Genomic DNA, 10,928 nt, shown 5'->3' on the forward strand with positions numbered 1-10,928 from the left:
GGTGCACTTTGATTTCTAGTTCAATTATCTGCTGAAATATAAGAAAGCTGCCTAGAAAATATATTTTTCCTACAATGTGATGTTTTCTTCTATAAAGGTAAGCATATAGGTTAGTTAGCTTTGATGCTATTGCATAGCAGGATTTAGTTTTGCTGTGTGATGATCGGAATGCCCAAATTATTTTGGCTTTCGCAGGGAGTTAGTACCTGTAACACACTGGGCTCTGAGCTGGTGAAGCCAACATGCTGCTTCTAAAATTTCCAAATTATTCTGTATCTTTAAAGAGTTCTGGTAGGATTACATCCTCCGTAGCAGTATACCTATACATGGGAAAGAAAAATGTAACCAATTCCCCTGCTGACCTTTATCTTATTGTGCCTATTTAAAACAGGAAAAGCATGCCCATTGGCTCAGCTAATACCTTAAATAACTAAAAGGCACCCTGCTATTTCCAATTCCTGACTACTTCCTTGTTTACTTCCCTCTTGGCTAGCAGCAGTTTGCATATATATTTATATATGTATGCAAATTTTCAATTCCAGACAGGTCTTACCCAAGAAAACAAAACAATCTGGGTAGCCCTTCCAAAAGCACTGCCGGGTTAGGCCTGTGGAAGGCTGAGCCATCTTATGCCAGCCCCATAGCGTTCCCTGAGCTATTGTCTGAGGTGGGCGATTGCCAGAGCTTATGTGTTTGGGACTTCCCATACATGAGCATCCTAGCTGACTCGGATGCTGCTTCCCTCTGGAAAGCTGAGTGCTCCAGCACCCATCAGGTGGGTGTCCTTGTCACAGCCTCCCAGGAACATTAGCAGTCCAGGTGCCCTGAGCTGGCCTAGCGGCAGTGGTTCTGCTTTTTTTTTTTTTTTTTTTTTTTTTGCCTGTCTTGGTAGTCCAGTTATTTTGAATTTAGTATCTTACTGTGTAGGCTAAAGAAAAATGCTCTCCTTCACATAAAATAATTAGTGGTTGATGGGGTGGAGCAGAATGGTGAGGGAGGTATGAGCCCACACTAGTGGGCTTCTGGCCAACTGTGTTGGGCACCTTCCTGCGTAAGAAGAAACCCGGGAAGTTAGTGTGGGCCAGCACTGTTGCAAAGTCAGGTTGTTACCGGGTGTTGCGATGGGAACCCCTGCCAAGGCTTCTGAGGTCAGGCACTCAACCAAGGAGTTATATGAAGAAAACTATCTGAGTCTCATTGCCTAGGTTCTGTTGGATATTTTTATTTACCTTGCTGAGTTATTATCTGTTGGTAAGAAGCTTACACTCTTGCTTTCATTTTAAGCTAGACAGGACATGTGTTTAATGTATGATTATATTTTAAAATGTATATATATTATCCCTTTTGCATCTTTCCACCATTATACACAGAACTTCATAACTTTGTTAATAAGACTGGGTGTATGTTGGTCTTGAACAGTGTTCTTGGTGTAAGGAAGCAGGAAAATGAATGCACTTAATGGAAACCACTAATGTTCTATGTCTGTCCATTCGAAGCAAAGGTCCTGAGTGCCTTAATTACTTACACCTGGATACCTCTCCCTTTCAAAGGTACCTTAAAATACATATAAGGCCTTTAGGGATTTTTAAAAAAATCGAAAAAGCTTTAGCTTTTTCCTAAAACCCTTTAGGAACCTGGTGCCACTCTGAGCATCTGGATCCTTCGGCGCTTCTGTGAAATGTGTGATTTGCTGTTAGCCTGAGGGATCTGGATGGGATGGAAAATGAGTACAGTCTGGAAAAGCTGAACATCCTGGTGTATGTCTGGAGTTCACTGCAAAATGCTGAAGTCAAATGCTCTTTTAACAATTCCTGGTATGCCAGGTAGTAAATACTGTTACCTGGACCTGCAGGAGCCGATACAAGCGGTATGCCAATGGATTGGGGAGTCACTCGCACAACTTCTCAAATCAAAAAAGCTGGGGTAGATCTTGACTGCAGGGTCTCAGAGCAGCGTTCCCTGTACTTCACTAGCTACATTTGGTGCACGTCTGTTTGGTGCTTGTGGAGATCCAGCGGCTTTCCAGGGTGAACAGCTGACTGATGAGACAGAATGGCAGACAGACTATAGCAGTATGAGCAGATGGTTGTTATTTCAAATGGGAACGTTTGTTTTTTATTTGTAAAGTATGTTCCCAAGTAGATAAAAGGATGGCTCTCTGACTGTTTGTTGTGAGGCTTGAGTACTGTTTACTGAAGGGAAGGCTGAGAAAGGACTTGGCTATCATGCAACGCAGGGCAGGAGGGATGACTGGAGAGTTAGCTTTTTGCCTTGGCTGATGTTTGTGGGAACTGTGCATGACTCAACAGGCTGGTGTTGTGCCTATGCTCATCTGCCTGAACATGTGGGGGGCAATGTTGCTTCCTCTGCATGGGCTGCATCTGTGGGGAACAGCTGGGGAAGGTGAGGTGCTAATGAAAATGAAAGCTCCTTCCAGGTTCCCTGGTGAACAAGGTGAACCCTAGCTCATCCTCTTGCCATGTCACTACAGGCTGACATGTCCTCTCTAATTACCCTCTTGCAAGGGTTGTCAACCATCACTTTTAGAACAGAAGGCTGCGGAGGTGTTGGCCATTGGCAGCCCCTGAGCTCTCTGAGCTGCTGGTTCACATGGCTCCTGGGCAGTGGCCAGGGGTGTGTTTTGGCATGTCCCATACGGTCTGGACCTCTCCCGAAGGTGGTGGCCGGCAATCCTTGTGGTTTGCCAGACAGACATGTGGTGGAACTGCCATTATGAAACATGTAGTTTTGGGAAGGGAACTTACTTGTAAGAGTGACTATTTTGGAGTGAGTCAGTAGATCCACATCAGCACAAATGTGAGGCCAGTGGGAAGAAGAATCCTTCCAATCATGTGTATAATCTCGGCTCAATTTTTTAGAAATGCTAGAAGCTTGCAAAAGCATTTACAGAGATACAATCCCTATGTTTTAAGGGAAGGCAGCAAAAAAGTCATTGTAGAGTTAAAAATAATCAACCACCTTTATTACATGGAGGAAACATGGCATGGGATGAAAGGAAGAGCTTTATTTGCTGTTGAAGATGTTAGATTCCATACGGTAGACAACATCCAAAACTATGAAGTCACTTCCAAAAAACACAGCTGCTCTCTGAGAGCTATGATTTCCATGTGACTGGGCTGCATGAGAACATCTTGGTGGCAGTCTCAGGACAGGAATGTCGTCATGAACACTGCTGAACTTTAGAGACAACTGGATTGTTTTTCTGGTAGTATTTAGTGACACTATTTTGTAATGCTAGCCTTTTGGAAAAAATACATTCCCCTGAATTAGCACATTAAGAGCTTGTTTAATGAATGTTCTGCCTTTTAAGACACAAGATTAAGCAGACTGTTCTATTGCTCTAAAACTATTATAGATTTATCTTAAAAGGCATATTCTAACTTAGGCTGTTGGCAAATTAAAGAAATTACTGGATGAAATCCTGGGAATGGTGTTTTGCTCAGGCTCAGCTTAGAGGGCCTTAGATGAAGGGGTGTGATACTCTCCCGAGAGACCATTGCTGTAGGAGTAAAATTCTAAGTACTTCAGTGCTACTGAAAGTCATTAGGACTTGGCAATGATTTTTACCTTCCCCAGTGTGTTTTTGTAGCTGCACAGTGGGATCTCACTCTGAGGTAGAAGGCGCTGCTCCTCTTCCACTTGCATACTAAATTCTGTAATCATAACAGTGATGTTTTCTGTCACTTGAAACAGACCTGGTATTCAGGTTTCCTTGTAGAAAAAAAGAGGTCCGTGTCCCGTCCCCCCCCCCCTTCGCTCTTGCAGTGAAAGGGCAGTAGGATTTTTTTGTTTAGACACTTGTGTTAAAATAAATTTGTCAGCCACTGCTCTGAAAGATTGATCGACGACTAACAGAACTGAGTCCAGCTGCCTGTGAGGTCTGGGCTGTGCAAACCCCAAAAGAGCCTAAACACACTCTGCGTGTGGGAGAGGAGCCTCGGCTGCCATGCAATCACTTATGTCAGCAGACATGGGATATTCCAGCACTGGGCAAACAAATATACCAAAAAATGAGTAACCTAGTGAGAGAAAGTGACAGCTTTGGGAATGAAGGTGGTGAACCTGTATGAATGTAATGTATACTCAAGCAGCTGGGGGAGGAGGACTGGCGTGGGCTCTCTGGTTTCAGTAACATGTTGGGTCAAGAAGTGTTTGAAGAGAAAAGAATGACCATGGTGTTCTTGCGGGGATGTAGTCAACCCAATTAAGTATGGTTTCTTAAATTGCTGACAAGTCTGTATAAACAAAGCTTGCATGGACTGATCTGAAGGTTACCAGAGGTCGTTGCCTTTAATTATGGTTCAGCAGAAGTTAGAAATTGAGCTAGAGGTACCTGAAAGGTGGAAAGCTCAGTGCTCCCAGCCTGGGTGGGTGTTTGTATTTCGTGGGTGTTACTAAGCAGGCTTTCCCTGTGTGCAGTTTCCATCAGATCACAGCCCGCAACTGGTTTGTTTGGGCTCTGTGCACCACGATAACAATTTCCCCTGGAATTATGTATGTAGACAGGTAGCACTGAATAGTCTTATTTTCTGTAAATTTACAAAGTCTTGTCACCCAGCTACTGAATGAGTGACTGATCACTTCTGAGGACAGTACTTCAGAGAAGGCAATGTGGGGTTCTTACTGATTTTGCAACTTGCATACTAAATATAAGTGACTCAAATATTCCAGGCTTACACCAGAGCCATAGATAACAGTTGCAAACACTCCTTCAGTGGACCACGCTAGTTTTCTAATCGTGTTTTGTTTCTCTCCATCCTCCCTTGTCAAGCTTCAGAGTTTGTTGGCAAGGCCTCCAAATTACTGAGCTTGTATCAATATTCAGATTATTTCCCTTCACACAAACAATGGAGCACTTGAGCAAAAACCTATCCAGGGTCTTGGGAATTTCCTACAGACCTCAAAGGACTTTGGAGCTAGCTCATAGGTGAGCAGACTGTTTCAGTTGGAAAGGCTATGTTATGAACGTAAACAATGTAGAGCAAGAAACAGCCTGCTGCACCCAAATCCCTAAGCTGCTTCCTTCTGTTCTTGCCTCCTCTTCAAACTACTAGAGAGCTTTCCAGCATGTGATTAGTTTCTCGTGGATCATGGCTTGTATCTTAATTTTCTTATTTTTAAACCAACAACCTTGGATGTGGCCTCACCAGACCTAGAAATTGTAACGATTCAACAAAGACGTGGATGTGGGCTCACTGGGTGCTTGTCCTCTGCAGACAGTGTGCTGCGTGTTCAGTAGCATGCCTTGGCTCACAAGCTTTCCCAGCAGGAAGCTTATAATGAAAGGTTTATTGAGCAAGAAACAGAAAGATTTAAACTAAAGTCACTCCCGACTGAACAGCTGGCTTTGTTTTTAATTTGTGCTATCAAGAAGGGATGGGGGTAGTGGGGGAGGGCGTTTTCCCTCCTTCATGCAGAGGACATCCATGACCTTCAGGTGCTTAATCACAGCATCTTACCGCTCACTTCTAACACTTCCCCATCTGTTATGTCTCTGGTCTGAAGTAGTAAAGTGCTTTAAAATTGTGATTAATTGTGAAATTAATTGCCACCCCCTTCCCAAAAGAAGCTAACCACAGCCAAAGCAGAGAGAATAAATGACTGGCCCTGGGAATGCTAAATGCCGGAGCTCAGTGCTGGAGGCAGAGCTGGAGCCCAGGACACAGCCCTCCTCCTTGCTTTCTTTCCTGATGAGTGTATTTTTTTTTTTGGAGGCAGAATGTGTGTGTCAGGGTGGAGGGGAAGGGTGGAAATCTGGGGATGGAATTGTACTTGCCAGCTCTTACCATGAATTAATTGCATTTGGCTTGCCCAGCAAGTATTCATTGCCTTGAGAGAATACAAACAGAATTTTGCAAGACTGAACCAGCTCCAGCTGTGATGCTTCCTACCCCAAGCACTCCAGCAAAAAAACCCCTGTGCTCTACCCTTCACTTTTTTGAAAGCATTAGTGATTGTGCACTTGATAAATGCTTGTTGCCACTGTATCCATCCCCAACTTCTCCCCTTCTCTCTGCAGCATGTCTGGTACTAGCTGTTAACTCCTTCACCTCCAGATATGGCTGCATTTCATGCAAGATCTGTAAGTGGTATGAAGTTCATAAAAAAAAAAAGAAAAAGTGTGGAGCTCTTTAACGTGAGAATTGCTCTGTCAGTCTTGGGTATATCATTAATATGGCATCCCTTACCAAGTGTTGCTGCACTTCTCGCATTGAAAGCATTGCCATGAATTCCTGCCGTGCAGAAAAGGCCAGCACTTCCTCACAGATGTATTCCCATTGCTCAGGGAGGGGTCTGAAAGTGGCTGGGCAAAGGGTCAAAATCTCCAGGCAGCCAGGGAGCTACTGCCCAAACCAGCTGCCACCCTCCTCAGACTGGGAAGGGGATCCTGACTCTTCTGCCCCTTGTGGATGATGACAGTTCAGACAAAGAGAAAAATGAAGTAAATTATTTATATCTTGCATTAAAGCTACTGCTCCTGGGTGATAACTGTATCTTCTTCACACTGTACCCAGTCATACAAGCAGCTTCAAAAGAAAAACCTAAAAATCTCACCAAAAACCCAACAGAGGGTTTTCTGTGCTAGAAAAGGGAGAGGAAACTGCTTAGGCTTCAGGCTGATTAGAAATCCTTGGTTTATCAAAAGAATAGGAGCAGCTGCTGCTTTCCTTTGGGAGCCCTCAGTACTTGTGAATTGCTTTAGGTTCAAAGCTTCCCTTGCTACTGCACTTGCATTACTGACCCTTGCCTGGCTCACTTAGGGTAGGGGTTTCATTTCAGTAGCTCTTGGCTGGAAAGAGTAGACCTCAAGTCCTTACAGCTGTGTGGCTTTCTAAAAACTTAGTTTGAATAGGCATCTTCTCCCAAGGAGCAAGTACTGCCTTGCTTCTCTTGTCCCCACTTTTTGTCGGAACGGTGTTAAAGATGTACCTTCTCTGTTCAGACTTCCTTCTTCCTTTTTCTCTGCCTCCCATGTGATGCCCTGAACTCAGAACAACTATGTGCTTGGCTTGTAGTGTCTGGTCTTCAAATCCTTAACGCGCCGGGCAGGAAAATTCCTATGGGATGCAACACTGATGCAGTGTTTTGCACCTGGAAAAGTTGGAAGATAACTGAAAGTCAAACCAAATAAGGAGGAAGTGTCTGTGCTCCCAGCTGTGCCATCCATATTGGGTACAGAACAATTTGTTGGCAGCTCCTGTGTCCTTGAGGATGCCTTCCACAGCTTCCTTGGAAACAGAACAAAAATCCAGGGACCAAAACCACAACTGAAGGCAGAATTCTTTCTGGCTGCAGCATACCTGGGGCCAGTAGGCTCCAGGAGCTCAGAGGCTTTGTAGGTGGATGGTGAAGCAGCAGTTTTGTGGTCCTCTCTCATCACTCAAACCAGAGCTATGTATAGACTATACATTCAGCTGGGAGAAATGTCAGTGATACTAAGCCTATCCCCATCCATGATTACTGGTGGACAGGCAGTGCCGCGTGAGGGGAATGGCCAAGGCCATGCTGTGTGTGTGACTCCTAAGACTGGTACCAGCAGGAAACTTGTGCTGCTGCTGTGCTTCAGCAAAGGGGCTTTAACCTGTGATCTGGATGATTTTTGATACCTAGATTTGAGGGTAGGTGCTATACACCCTTGTCTCTTGACGTCTGATAGTCTCCTGGGGCAGGTATGTCCCCTTCTAGTGTCCGTGCTTGCATCCAGAGTCTTGAGCCCTCTTGCTTGCCTCCCCCAGCCCCTCCAGAGCCCATCCTGCTTCTATATAATAAATAAATCTGTTTTCTTTTGCCTTGAAAGGAAAAGGGCTGAGGGCTTCCTAAAACAAATTGGGTAAATTGTTTATTGTGCAAATTTCAATAAGGATTTTAAAAAGGAAGTGGTCTGTAAGCCCTGATAAACATTGTGTGGTAGATAGCAGTAGGAAAGGGTTGCAGTTCCATCTGAATGTATACACAGACCTGCGTGTCTCATGGGTACATGAGAACAATGAATTATATATCATGTGCTGCAAGGCTGGCTCCTGGGCTGTGAACCACCATCTCCCAAAGCCACAGGCACTGGAGGCCAGTGGGGATGGGGTACTGGGTTGACAGGACCTGTCTCTGACTTGGGGCAGCAAGGACATGAGTTCCTGCTCAATAGGTGGTACAGTTAGTGACGCTAATGGCTGTGGCTGGCTCTCCAACAGAGACAACTGCTCCTTAGCAGTGCAAAAAGAGAGTAAGCATTGAAAGGAGAATAAATACAGGCGAACATCAAGTCCCACTCTGAGCTGGGTCTTACGTGTGCGTTTGCTGCTCTGTTGCCTGTAGCAGCCTCTCTCCTCACTGAGCTCTGACAGACTGGGAATCTTGGCTTGCAGCTTACGAGTCCTGAAGAGATGGTTTGTTTTTTTTTTTTTTTTTGCCTGGCCAAGGACTATTCCCATAATTATGTGCTTGAAGAATTGGGTTCCAAATAAAGAAACGATTTTACCTATGAACACATAATCTTTCTTCAAAGCATTAAAAAGGCCCAGAAAGCAAATTTCTAACTCTATTAGCTTGAGTTAGTGTGTGTTTAGAAACTTAAAAATCAGTGAAGTAAAGAGGGCTCAAGTGACATTACAGCAGGAAAAGTTCAATGTTAAAACTGAATATAAATGAACGTTACCTACAAAAGATTACCTTTTTGGTCCTGTTAAGAAGGACCATGGTACTTGGCCTAGTGGTTGTGTTCATGAACTTGTAGATGTTTATTCCAGCAATTGGCGCTCTACCAAAATTTTTTTCATTAAAATGTAGGTAAACCCTTGCCATAACTATTATCTTAAAAGGGCCAGGGGGAACCAAACCTGAACAAAAAGAAAAAAAAAATCCCAAAACTTTAACTGCCATGGCCAGAGCAGAATATTGTTTGGAAGATACATGAGAATCTCATAAGATGTTGATTTGTATTGGCTTTGAAGTCCTTTATATAATAGTTTCACTGTCATATTGAAGCTTATACATCATCTGTAGCTCAGTTTCTTTTCCACAGTGTTGCTGAGAAATCCCTGGATACTGGTCAAGTTCTTTTGACAGATGAAGAGAAAATATTTGGTGTGCTAAGATAATGCTGGGATGGCTTAAATAATTAAGTGCCTGCCCCTGTGAACCCATATTAAAGAGCTGCCTTCACTGTATGTCCAGCTCCACTAACCCTGGTGAAACAGCACAAACAGAAACAACTCCTGTGAGTAAAGCTGTACAGACTCAGGCACAAACGTTCCTTTTAGAGAAGGATGAAGGTGTGTCTGATGCAGCTGCAGAGGGTCATGGTGCAGATCACAATGAGGTAACAGGAAGCTCTATAGTTACTCTTGGTCCAGATGAGAGAAGTGTTTGTTTAGGAGTGTCCTCCCCCGAGCTGGGTAGCAGCAGAGTCATAACACTTCACTTGCATTTCAGAGGTAGAGCTACAATTCTCCTGGGGTAGGGGTGGGAGCACTGCAATCAAGGCTCCTGCCCTCAGCATGATAGGAGAGGTGGAGGGGAAATGATTTTCCAAGTCACTCCTAGGAGCTCTGTGTTTTCACATTAAAAAGGCAGGCTTGACTGATCATGCTGCCAAAGCGTTGGCTGGAATAAAACTCCTCCTAGCCTGTTTTGCAGACAGGAGGTACCGGATGGCTACACTAGCTTCTTTGGGGTACAACTTTTTCTGCTTCACAAATTCAGAGTGTTCCATGGATACATTTGTGCATAAAGATGCTTCAGTGGAGCTCCACAAAAGCAGTTATGATCCCGAGAAGTGGCAGTACACAATGGCCCAGCCACTACAGGGTGCAATACCCAGTCACATGTGGTTGTGAACATCCTCTTGTTCAAGGAGTTCTGGGGTCAGTTGGAAAAGTTGGGGAGGAGGTTTTACTACGGGTAGTGTACTAGCAAAAAACTAGGACCAAGAGACTGAACAGCTTTTTTTTTTTTGGGGGGGGGGGGGGGGGCTGGGCAGCCAAGGGATATTATGGCGAAGCGGGGGTTTCCACGTCACCCACATCCCAGTGCAGTGGCAGCAGGAGAAAGGAGCAGCAAAGCACTGCCATCTCACGCCCCGCTCCCTGAGCGCTGGCAGGATTACATCTTAAACCCCGAAGGATGACTGCAGGCCCCGGCCAACTGTTTGTTGTGGGGTTGCTACTGGAGTCTGTGGTGTAAGGGAGTTTCTCAGGCATGTTGGTGAGTCATCTGATACAGGAGGAGTCTGAGACAGGAGCTACGCGTTGCCCCCTCACCCAGCAGCCGATCCTGGATGGTGACTGCTATTTAAATCGACAGCAGAAGTGTCAATGTATCTGTGACATTTTTTTAAAGATGGCTGAGGAGACCAGAAGCTGACAAATTATTCTTCCACTTCTCCCAGCTAATTTTGGATTAGCTGCCTTTACAAACAGGTGCTGACATGTCTACAGGTCCCAAAATTCCTCAGTGTGTGTCTTCGGGGTTTCCAACACCCAGACCTGTGGAGTGGAGAGCAGCAAGCTCAGGGTCCATCTTTTGGAGCCATCGGTGTCAGTGTTCCATCCTTTGGAGTATATGCAGGTGTGTCACATGTCATCAGGTGTGATTTTAAATGCCTTCTTGGTTGATCACTTAGAAGGAAGCTAAGCACCTTTCTCCCAGCTGCTCTCTTCTGCCCATGTTGTTGGTGTAGACTGAGTTTTGCTCAGTTCTGGCCTGGTGCTCTATGTAAGAAGTGCCCAGCATACCCTGGAGCTTGACCCAGCAGGGAATTGTGTTGGGCACAGCTCACAGCAGAGAAACGACTGTGAGTGCAGCCTGTGCAGCGCCACGTCGAGCTACCAGGAAGCTGGATGTGATGAAATGGCTTTTACCACAAAGAGGCATATCCAGGAGGAGGGGATCTTCTAGGAGACTCACAAGAG

The sequence above is a fragment of the Falco biarmicus genome, chromosome 1 (genome assembly GCF_023638135.1).
Source record: "Falco biarmicus isolate bFalBia1 chromosome 1, bFalBia1.pri, whole genome shotgun sequence".
Classification (NCBI taxonomy): Eukaryota; Metazoa; Chordata; class Aves; order Falconiformes; family Falconidae; genus Falco; species Falco biarmicus.